The sequence below is a fragment of the Anser anser genome (assembly GCF_964211835.1).
Source record: "Anser anser genome assembly, chromosome: 1".
NCBI lineage: Eukaryota > Metazoa > Chordata > Aves > Anseriformes > Anatidae > Anser > Anser anser.
The window spans coordinates 179278846-179291623 of NC_139720.1; positions in this window are offsets into that span (position 1 = coordinate 179278846).

Consider the following 12778-nt stretch of genomic DNA (forward strand, 5'->3'; position numbering starts at 1 on the left):
GCATTTTTGTTTTTATCTTGGTTCCTCTTTCCCTCTATCATCAAATTACTGTATTCGTTAACATAAACCAAATACTAACATGATCAGTGCATTCAAGTAAAACTAGCAAAATACACACAGATGTGAACAACAGTAAATTCAGAAAATAAATGAAATTTCTTGAACAGTAAAAGTTACTTTGCTGAGAACGCCGTCACTTTCTATTTTGAAGAAACTTTGCTTTTGGAGAAAGATGTATTAAAGTGTTTTCTGCATACTTAGAATATTCTATGGTCTACATGGAACTCATTAATGTAGTCCACATACAGAAATCCTAGGGGGTCTCTAGTATACCAGCACAGTGCTGTAGATCTTAGGGAGAAAAAAAATAATAATTAAAAAAATGCTTGAGACTAGGGAAGTGTTATAGTAACATGCTGTTTATTTTCACAAATACAATTTCTTTTTTACACTCCAGGAGGGAAAAGAAAGAAAAAGAAGAAAAAAAAAAAAAAGAAATCTTTGTTTTAAGTTGGCTAGTCTCAAGTGTTGGTAACTGCAAAGGAAAATGAACTCCCTTTCCTACTTCTGTGCAGCAGCACAGAGGGAAATTACCTAGGAATGAGAATCATTTCTGTGCTGCTTTTGCTGAAATGAGAGTGCCCTGCAAAGGAGTCCATACGAAATAGAGCTACATGGAATATCCAAAACAAAATTTAAAACACCCAGGACATGTGTCATTGCAACTCATGGGACTGTAGAGGAATTGCAGTGTTTCTAACCCTGTTGTATCCACCAGCACTTCATCAGCACTAGGACTATGTTTCCAGCACTTCTGGATGTCAGTGAGAGCGTTAGTATACTGTGTTTTGAAGCACTTGTTTTGTCTTCAGAGTTTCTAACTGGTTTAGCCGCATGCTCAGAAGAATCCTTTTGGATTTCATTTCCTCAGATATTTTTCAGGTTGGTATTGACAGGAGAAATCAAGTATTGGGCTTGCAGGCAGCTGCCAAAGAGAGAGCTCCAGAGTGCTTCCCAGCTGCCAGGCTTCCCTCCACATCCCACCCAGTTCCATGCTCCGTGCTCAACTAGCCTGCGATGTTAAGAAAACCTGTACATAGGTCAGAAAGAAGCAATGGTAAACTCTTTCCAAGTCCCCAAATTAGAAAAATCTTTCCTCTTAAAGGAAGTAATACCATATCATGAAGGTAATTTAGTGTCAGGGGTGCTAAAGTCAGGCTGCAGCAAAGGATGCCATTTACATAGGAGAAGGGGAGCCAGGAGGGAGGGTGGCAGCAAGGAAGGCATGGGCAGTGTCCTCCCCAACAAGGGCACAGTCTCATGGTGCCCCAGCCAAGTCAACAGAGCAGGGATGAGTCTAGACAGCCACAGTACGAGGTAGCCCCCAGCCCAGGCAGCCAGCCCTCAGTATGGGCAGTGATATTCAGAGAGCTCTGACAGTAAACATGGGTAGACATATCAATATAGACAGATACCTGTATATAAGTATATATTCATATGTACCATTAATAAGCACCTAGCAAACCAGGATAGCTATTTTCCATTAAAAAATTACTTCAGCAAGTTCTGCCTTTTTTTTTTTCTGTTTCTTTGCCTTTTTCTAGTTTCAGTATCACTGTTACACAGTTCATTCAGTTAAATCTTACTCTGATTCCAACAGATTAGATGTATATGCATGAAGACTTGTGTATGTCTTTTTAAAATTAGGGTCTTGGTCTTTCTTAGTCTTATTTTCCCATCTCCAACACGATATGCCTTGCATTGGGACAGTTCCCTCATCACTGACTGCAGCTCTCCTTCATCATAATCAATCACATTATCAAATCTCTTTCACTGAAAACATTATGTCTTGAAACCAATTCAGTTTCTTTCCACCACTACTCCGATTATAAGATTTTTCTAGAACATTTTTTTCCAATTTCTATGCCACATTTATTATGTCCCATTTATGTCAAAATTGTCTCTTGGCTTTAATGGGCTTTCTTTTTCTTTTGCGTCTACTTCTCTCATTTATTTATACAAGGGGACTAGAAGTACTCTTGGTTTTCATTCTGTTAGGCTAAACAAATTGATAAGCTTTGGTCACATATAGGCTTTCCATTCCTGTAGCAATACAATTAACTCTTTTGCTCTTTCCAGATAATGTCTCACCACTGCAACATATAATTAATGCTTAATGCCTTCATTTTGTCAAAGCCTCACTTGATACATTTGAGGATTGTATTTCCATTTTTTATTGCCACGTACACCTAGGTGGTGCATAATAATACTTTGACTGACTAATATCCCAAGGTCTTCCTGTTTCAACCAATTGGTCTTAAGATGATTGAAGAAATTCTGATTGAAGAAATTCTCATTGCTCCCTTTGTTCATTACCTCACACTTCAAACTAATTAAATCACATGCTTTGTCTCAGTTCTCAGAGCTATCCAGTTCTTCTCGTATGTTATTCTGGTCAGCCTCCATATTGTTAATGTCTGCTATGTTTATATTACTTGAAAACATTTATTATCTTATTCCTTCTTTTTGGACTCAAGATATTGCTAATATTTTTAGTAGCATTGGATCTGATTTTTAAGGAATTACACCCAATACTTCACTTCTTCTTTTAGCATGAATTTTTATAATTTTGACTGTAATTCCTTTCATCCACACTGTGATCTTGTGCTAATCCACCTTTTATTCCAAGTATATAATTTTCCATGTGCATTGAATACAAGTAGATTAAGTGCTAAATCTTTTCAGACAAGTTCTTCTACCAAAGTTTAGTCAGACACAATCCACTTGCTATTTCACAGGCTATTGTACCCCCTTTTTCATTCATCTCTGTATATTTAAATATCATTCAAAAGGTTTACTTAAGCTTCATATACAACTAATGTAAGATTACAGGGTTTTATTTGGCCATTTCTAATCCATTTCTTAGACACGCCAAATATTGGTTTGCCCTAGCTGTGCAATGCAGAAAGCAAAAGCTAGAGTCACTGCTTCCAGATGTGTTTTTGTGAGCCATCTTCTGTTCAGGGATGAAAGCGATGTGGTCATCTAATCCAAGCCCATGGGGCTCAGATGTCTCAACAGGCCAGGCTGAGCAGCAGCATTTCCCATGAAAGCAGCCCCAGCAGCACTGGGCCGTTGAAGGGCGAGCTGTGTGTAAGCAGGTCTTGCCATTTCACATGAGGGACCAGGCTTTCCAAACAGGCTCAGCCGCCCCTACTGCTCTCGACTGAATCTCCTAGGAAACAGCAATCTGAAGCCGCGTTATCTTTTCCCTGGAGCCTACCCTTCTTCAGGCCCTACAAGCAGCCACAAGCAGGCAGCCACAACAATACGTCCCCTGGTGTGCACTGTGCTGCTGGGAGAGATGCTGGAAGCACTGTGCAGGGTGACCCCCCGCTAGAGATTCACCCCATAGATAACCTCTGATGTGGGGGTTGAATCTGGAGGGGGTGATCTATCCCTGTGCTCTCTGTACAGACAGGGAGGATAAATGCAGAGCGGAGAACAGGTGATGAAAGGTGAGTACTGGGTGTGATGCTCTGTAGGAGGTATCACTGCTGTGTGGAAGTGGTGTGCAGTGAGTGGCGAGTACAAAATCCAAAGATTTCTTCTCAGAGAAATGAAGCTTTTACATCCGTGTTTGAATAAAACCCATTTTTTCCAAAACAGTTATTGAAAATATGGGCCTATTTATTAATGAATATAGCTTTTTGATTCTGGGATGTCATCTTGTCACGGATGATAGAATGAAATAAACAGAAAAAAAGCATTTTAATCACATTTTTGTAGATTACATCAAATCCAAAACATAATTTACATATACCATAAAAAACTAGATAGAACTGATATGGTATTATGAACAGGCAACGTCATTTTTTAATCTTCATTTTATAAATACTTGTCTTGCTGATAAGCACCAATGCAATTGTTACAGACGCAGATCTTTTCTCTATGCCCATGAAAACAACAGGGCCAAAAGAGAATTCGCCAACTCTTTCACCTTCCGTGTGTTCACCCACAATTTATGAATTCGTTCTAATTGTTCTTTGGGGGACCTATAATCCAAACTCTCCTGGTGCCAAACTCACTTGGATTGAGGTGAATCCAGCTCTGTTCCAGCTGAGCATTTATGAACTGGAGCTACAAGGGTGTTCAATAGACTGGAGGACATGTGCTAGGAGCTGTAAAAAACATCCATAATAAGTAGGCCCTGCCTGAAAATCTTAAAGGCTAAGGCATTCTTACTGCAAACAGATTGATGCTTGCGCAGCCTAACTGGCAGTGTGTCTCTACCCATGCAAGGATCTACCCCAGTCCATAAAATTGTCCATGTGCATAACTGCTGATGGGGTTAGAACAGCAGAGGCAAATGACTTATAAATGGAGCTCACAGATGTCACAACTGTTAAAAGAAGATTCCTCTACTACACTGGTGTGATGCTGACTCTGAGGTTTGTAACCACTGAAACCTGCAGGAGGGTCAGAGAGCTGAAAAAAAAAAAAGAAAGGTGGTGGGCATTCAAGCCTCACAGCCTGAGCATGGTTGCACTTCTGGCAGCGCACAGCACCCACCAGACCAAGTTTGTGCAGTAGATATGGGCTCACAGATTGAAAAAATACAGAATTTGGAGTTGTCCAAAGTTAGATTAGGGACCCCAGTAGTGTTACATAGTACTCCATCTTTTGCATTTAATTCCAAGAGTTAAAGATGACTTCCAGCGTGGGTTCTGCTAAAGAAGGGCTGAAAAGGGATTCTCCAAAACAAGCAATGAATATTATTGAGAAAATGAGAACAGTATCCATAAGAGAATAAGGAATGCCTGTTCTCTCAAAAATAGTTTTGCAACAATGCACCACAACCATTTTCCTGAAAATATGGTTACTGAAAAGAAAAATAACATGAAGATGCACAGAGACTTACAAATGCTTTTGCATCTGATTAAATTTACTATGAATTCCCCAAGGATCCTCTTAGCTTTCTGGTCTCTTTAGTTTCAAAGATAAACCAATTGAATTGATAATTTAACAATCCACATGATTTTCTTTTCAGAAGAAGTAACATCACATTTAACAAACTGAGGCTTTGTGACATCTTAAAATTATTAATAAATAAAATAAGATTTGGAAAACAGAAAGCAATGTCCATGAACTCCTCCTCATTACCATAAACCTATATGTTAAAAAAAAAAAAAAAAAAATTAGATTATGCAACACTGGAAATATTTCTGCACTTTCAGTTCAAGTCACAAAATATATATTTCCTCATTTATCCTCACTATCTTAACAAACAAAATCTCAGTAATATAGGGAGAGCATTCATGCAGGAGTTGTGCAAACATAGAACAAAATAGCAAGATTTGCAATGTTCCAGGCAAGTATTTTGTCAGCTACTTCAGTTTGCATGTTCCTTAGAGTGTTAGGTGTTTAAATTCTGTGATAATAGTGTCTACACAGAAAATAAAGCTAAGATAGTATCTAGATAGCTTGCTGGGAGATAGATAGATAAGACTTCTGTTTATTTATGTTTTCAGACACGTTTGTACTTTTCAGGCCTTTGCTGACTGTTCAGTTAAGAGCAGAATTTATCAGCCTTCCCAATTTCTAGTGTGTATTATGCTATAGATATTTTATTTTGATAACTAGTAGATATTTGAAAGAGAAGCCATATCTTTAGACCCTGGAAAAGGGTCAAGACTTGAAGTCTGAAGTACTGAATATACCTTCTTGAAGATATTTGGCTTGCTATTGTAGGAGAAAAACTACTATTTTATTATTATTGTTATTAATCTAGAAAAGCACATATACAGGCTGGGCCATGACTAGACTGAGAGCAGCCCTGAAGAGAAGGACGTGGAGGTGTTGGTTGACAGAAAGCTCAGCAGGAGCTGACAATGTGTGCTTGCAGCCCAGAAAGCCAACCATATCCTGGGATGCATCAAAAGAAGCGTGGCCAGCAGGGCAAGGGAGGTGATTGTCCCCTTCTGCTCTGCTCTCGTGAGACCCCACCTGGAGTGCTGCCTTCAGATCTGGGGCCCCAGCACAAGAAGGACATGGACCTGTTGGAGTGGGTCCAGAGGAAGGCCATAAGGATGATCAGAGGGCTGGAGCACCTCTCCTATGAAGACAGGCTGAGGGAGTTGGGGTTGTTCAGCCTGGAGAAGAGAAGGCTCTGGGGAGACCTCATAGCAGCCTGCCAGTATATAGAGGGGGCCTACAATAAAGATGGAGAGGGACTCTTTATAAGGGAGTGTAGTGATAGGACAATGAGTAATGGTTTTAAACTAAAAGAGGGTACATTTTGTTCAGATATTAGGAAGATATTCTTTACTCAGAGGGTAGTGAGGCACTGGAACAGGTTACCCAGAGAAGCTGTGGATGGCCCATCCCTGTCTTGAACAAAACCAGGTTGGATGGGGCTTTGGGTAACCTGATCTAGTGGGTGGTATCCCTCCCTGGCAGGGGTCTGGAACTAGATGATCTTTAAGACCTCTTACAACCCAAACCATTCTATGATTCTGTGATTCCAGCAAATGTTAGTAACAGCCAAGAATCAATAGGAGATATATTAAATATAACCAGAGAACTCAAAGCGCGGTTAGTCATCCATGTCTAAATATGCCTAAATGTGATTCTGTTCTTAGACTGAATCTTAAAAACTGGTTATGAAATGTTAATCTAACCTCTAGGAAATATGCTGTAACTACAACAAGGTTTTTACCTCTTGTAGAATTATAGCTATGTAGCAGTGTGCCATGAATAGGTGTGAATTTAGGACTATATCTTCATTGAAAATGGTATTTCTGTCAGTAGGATATCTTCTAACTAAAGTAGCCACCCTAGTCTAACGTCTAACAGACAAGATCATTATCTTGTATCATTACATCATTCTTACTATAAGATAGCTAAATGAGGCCACCCCCTGGCCATGGTTAACCTCCTGATAAAAACTTCAGTGATTTTTGTGCTTGGTTCAAGCTTTACAGGAACATAGCTAAGACATGGCAAGTTATGCCTTTCATCGGTTTGCTTAAGGCAGCCATTTGGTTGGCATATATAGTAGCCATTCATTATGGCCTAAGGGCTCAAGCAAAGCAATTTTTGTACAGAAGCGACATCTTTTACTGCCACCTGATGTACTTAATAAATAAATAAATAAATAAATAAATAGATAAAAATAGCACACCGTCAACAGAAATAAAACAGACTCACGAGCTTGAAGTGAACTAAAGGAAGGCTGTTATGCCTGGAAAGCTGTCTGTTTTGTTGGCCTGATGAAAGACATTTTCTTTTCCTAAAAGCTCTGCTCTAGATATAAACGGTCCTGTTAGCTCAGGTGTCTTCCCAGTCTTTCCAATACAGGCACAGCTGTAAAGTGTTTGCTCAGTTTCAGTTATACCAAAGGTGCTGCCTTATCTTTTGTCTAACACAGTACATCTTTGCTGCTAGTCTAGTCAAGATGTTTTTCTGTCTCTTCTGGAAATTATTCATATCCAAAACCACAGATCTAACATCCTTCTGATATAAGCTTATGCTAAGCATGTCTCCACACTTTCCAAAATTGCGTGTGCCTGTATCCTCATGTATTCTTTGATCATGTTGAAAGGATGAATCCATTTTGCTTGTTTATTAGCCCCAATGAGTGCATTCAGTACATGGGTGGAAACATCCTGTTCAGCATGTTAATTACAGATGCACACTAGGGGTTCCTTTGTGTTCTGAGAGAATACAGTTCTTTGATTACACAAGACCTAAGTGGCATTTCAGAATATCAGCGTTAATAACTCATTCCTACAGATCCATCAGGTAGAATTAAAATTAGGAAGAAGGGTTATAACTTGTCAAACTAGGTTTCTAATTAATGGAGTTACTTGTGTTACAACTACTTGCTCTTTCATAGGCTGCATTGTTTTCCTAAAGAGAAATACTAATGCTATGGTTGTGATAATGAAAAACTGGGATTTTGAAAATCTACCATTATGAATTTACAGGTAAATATGAGACATCTATTTAAAATGTTCAAAACCTGTTAGAATAAGCACAAAATGCTAGGTTTACTCCACAAATATTTTGAATATCTTTCTGCACAATGCTCATAATGTGCATGATACCAAATTCTTCTGTAGTTATAACGGAGTAAAAATAACACTCTTCTTGTACAGAATGAACAGTCATTTCCATAAAAGCTTTTTTTTGTTTTGTTTTGTTTTGTTTTGTTTTTGTAATTATGGAGACAGAACAGTGAGCTGAAGCTTCCAAAGCTTCAATATTTTTTTGATACTTTTCTAAATAGTACTTCCTTCCCTTCCTTCCATTGGCTTTTACTGTACTTTATAAGTGAAGGTGAGTAACATAATCCCTCCATGGCTAGGGTAGGACTAATCTTCCCTAAATTCGACATCTAAAATTTAGTTGTCTATGTACAGCCTAATTCTTCTGTGCCTTCCCTTATAGTTAATGGAGAGCAATAGAAATCTTCAGGCTGGTACTCAACCTCAGAGAGGAATATAGCATAGACCTGATGAATTCCTCTCTGCAGATGTCTGTGTCTCTCCATTAACTATAAAAAGACCTTAGGGTGAGGAGCTCAGGCTTTAACGTGCCACCTTCAATATGCATGGCAAACATTCCTTCACAAATCCTTGTAATTACTGTCAAATCAGTATTTACAACATGCCTCCCCTGTGAAACCTACAGGGCTTACAGACAATGGCCAAGCTATTAGTGAGCTCAGACTTACTGTGGCATAATTTGTTTATTTTGTTGTTATCTTATCCCCCACTTTCTCCCTGATGGATGCTTTATACACATGTGTGTTTTGTCAATCCAATGGCAAAATCTTAGCTCTGTTGAAGATGGCAGGGTCAGGATTTCTTGTCCTCCTTTAAATATTATAAAATGCATAGAACAGTTAGGTCCCAGTCCTTAATATAATGCATTAACATCTACATATCACCTCATATCACCTCTCGTGTCACAGTCCTCCATAAGGAGTTAAAAAAACAAAAACCTTCAGAGAACATACAGACTGATCAAATATCTATGATCAGTGTGCTCTACTCCCTGGGAAAAAAAAAAAACAAAAAAAAAAAAACCTTACAATTTAAAATGATCCTTTCAATGAAAATTAAGATTTTATGGTTTCCTAGTAGACTCTTCTTAAAACTAATTATATTAAACTTCTACATTCTCTGCTTTTTCTCCTCAGTAATCTCACAATCTCCAAATATGTGAAAGTAAATGCTTAGTCAGTGTGTAAATTGAGGACAATTATCATTATGACCACACAGTAATATGAAAATAATTAGACCATTGCCAGCAGCAAAAATATAAATCAAATCAGTTTGTAATAGGAACATTAATAATTTGTTAAAGATACAATCTATTGCACATGAAGATGGGAAAGCAGCTGAGCTGAGCTGCTTTGCTGAAGACACTGCTTATTTTGAAATAAAGAGCACAAAATTTGTGCATCAGTGCTAATCTATGGATGATTGTGTTCAAGAGAATTTACAACCTATTCCAAACACGTGAACTCAGTGGAACTGGGAAATCGAATGGCTAAGTGGTATTTATTATGCTACCTTTATCTTTGCCAGTGTGGAGGGAAGGAGTGGGACAGTTCACTTTGCCTCCAGGCATCCAGTAATGAGCCAACCAGTGGTGCATTAGGAAGTAGTGGGCAAGTGGCATTATCATCAGGTGCATTTTTAGTAGCAGAGTCAAGTAGCACTGGGAGCATTATAAGTAGTGCAGTCGAGTGTTAGAGTATTGGTATTACAGCACAGAATGTAGAATGGCAGAAAAGTTTTGGAAAATATAACAAGAGTTAGGCCTGAAACATCCATTTTAAATACTGCCAAACTTTGAAGAGCAGCAGCTCTGAACTCCAGCTCTCCTTTTGGCACCTAGGAGTCATTTTAACAGGTGAAACCTAATTATCAAATCCAAACTCTACCAAATCCTAGAAAATCCTGGATACATTTCTGATGAGAAGAAACACGGTCCAGATCCTTTCAAACCACAACAGATAGTTCAGCTAAATGGCACAGTGAACTTTTCAAAAGGAGCCGTAGTAAGTACAGTAGTTGGTGAGACAAGGTAATACCCAATGTAAAATCTGATAATTATGAAAGAATTTTAAATAATGGACAGTATTACTCAAATCTTTACAGATAACACATGGAAAGACTTCTGAGGGTGTCAGGTGTTACCATAAACTTTTACACAAAGGGGTCCATAGAATGTTGGAAGGCTGCGGACATGAGGAGGGTCTTTCTCCCCCAACTTAACAATCTGACTCCCAGTGGATTTGTATGGTTCAGGCAGCCAAGACTTGTCCTGAAGGAAATGTATGCTAGTGTAAAAGTTGTAGCATAAGGACTACATCCAGTTCCATGATTTTCTCCCACCCTCACACAAATCTTTCCCTTTTACATGTTCTCCTAGGACCAACCAACCTAGTGTATAGCAGATCTTCTCCAGCACTTAACAGGAGTGCTGTAAATTTTGTAAATCAGGAGATGGGAGAGCTGTGCCTCATGCTAACCTTTCATCCTCTTTAGAGTGGTGATGAAAGGTGCTGAGGTGAGGGGACAAGCACATGGTGAGGTAGTACAGAGAAGAGCTGGTCTGGTGTGGTGCTTACAGGATGGAACTAAGCAGGACATAAATCTGGTGTCATGGATGTTGTGACATTACTGACTCATTCAGAGCTGGTGGTTGCCTCACATGTTTGAAATGAAGATGTTTCTGCCTATCACCAACAGAAGCAGCAGGTGATTGATATGAAATCTAGACTCTGGCTTTCTTCCAGGTCTGGACTAGCAGTGAAATCACACTAATGCTGTAAACCACTCACATGTGGGAGGAAAAAAAAAAAAAAAAAAAACCTTAAGCTCTTTTGCAGTCCACATTTCTAAGTCTACACAAACATATAGATTTTCAAAATACTTTTGCTTTTGTGCTAGGCAATGACAATATGGCTAGCATCTTCCATTAGTAGCATGGGGAGATTTGTTTCGTTTGATGCAGAGAAGTGTATGCTAGCTACACTATTAATGCCAATGGAGCATGAGAATGTTTCTCCACTTAAGAAGACTAAAGCCAATGAGCAGTTAGACACTAAATTCTTAGCTGTCTAAATGGGAATGAAAGACTGAAATCTGAAAGTTCTTCCCAAGTATGTTGAACCAAATCAGAAAAGCAGCCGAAGTACATTAATAGAATTTACTAAAATTGCTGAAGGAATACAAAGAATCCAAAGGATTCTTTTTATCTAATGCAATAATATTTGAAGTCTGTGGATTATTTTTTTTTTAAAGAAAATCTTCACTCTGGTTGCAAGCATACTTCCTACTTTTCTTGGTGTAATATTTTCTTATTTTCAGCTAAAATCAGAAGTAGAGAAAAACAAGCATGTCACTGGAGATTGTCTAGATTTTAATGAAAATTTGGATATAAGTATGTATTATGTTTTCAGCAAACTCTCTGTACTCTCTTTTAAAGAAAACTCATGAGGGGAATTCACAAGAAAGGTGTAATTGAGTATGCTGCCCTTTTTCTGCTTTACGTTTGTAATGGCATATATAAACACATTTCCTCTGAAAAGAGGATTTCTGCAAGGCTGCTTTAGGGAGGGACCAGTGCTCTTGCAGTGCCTAGACAGATACTAAAATCCAGGATGTCTGGATCTGTAACTGGTAACAAATTGAGCTGCTCTGACAACAAACACAGAAATAAGTGCCAAGATAACTTATGTTCATGAGGAACTATCGTTTGTGGGATATGTGTTATTTCTTGTTCGGGTATAGGTCAGAAGTGATAATGTACTGCAGCTCTTATAAAAGTGGTACACAGCAGCAGTGCCTTGTAGATTCATGTCTGAGCTAGGTGACTGCATCTCCTCATACATCTCACATCAATTTTTATGAGATATTGTCTCTCCTGGAATTGTAGACATTGTTCCTATTATTTAGTTATTTTCCACATTTGTGCTGCCTGTCTACCTATTTCTGCTGATACCAATCAATTACGACTAGTTTGTTGCTATGCAAAATGAAGATCCTCCTGTGAACCTTAAAAGCTGACACTCAGAACCTAAAATGGTTCCCATTAGAAATTCAGCATTTTGTAATAATCATCATGTTCTGAAGTATACAGAGAACCATTACCTTGGACACAGAAATAACTAAACTTTATGGAGAGTTTTCTAAATGCCTGAGAGAGAGTTTCAAGAGTGCTGAGGCTCTCCAATTTTCCATTAAGAAAATGAATGTCTAAGACATGAATCACCCCTTAGAAGGATCTACAGCTTCCACTGATTAAAAAGGGAGTGCAGAGGGCTGAGGCTGACAGAGAATTCTGCATGGTGGGTATTTGTATTTGTATAATACACCTATATTTCACTTTGGTTCAAGAAAAATATGCTTGGACGTAGTCTGTTCCAAAACAGCAAATATGCCCAGATTCTGATTTAAATATGCTGCTTTGGATAAGAAAAACAAACACAGTATTCAAATAGAGGTGAGTGAACAGACTAATGAAATATATTTCCATACATTTGTTACATCCCTAGTCATCTTCATATCACACATATCTTCATGTTCTTTTAAGATTTTTAACTGCATCACATACTACCAATGTATTCCCATAACAGTCCTACCTTTCTCCTGTAGTATTACCTACTTTCTTCTTACAGTATGTTTAACCGTCTACAGATTTGTGTTGCTGTTTGTCTGGGTAGAGTGCAGGTTATGCTCTGGCTGTTGCTGAGCCCTAC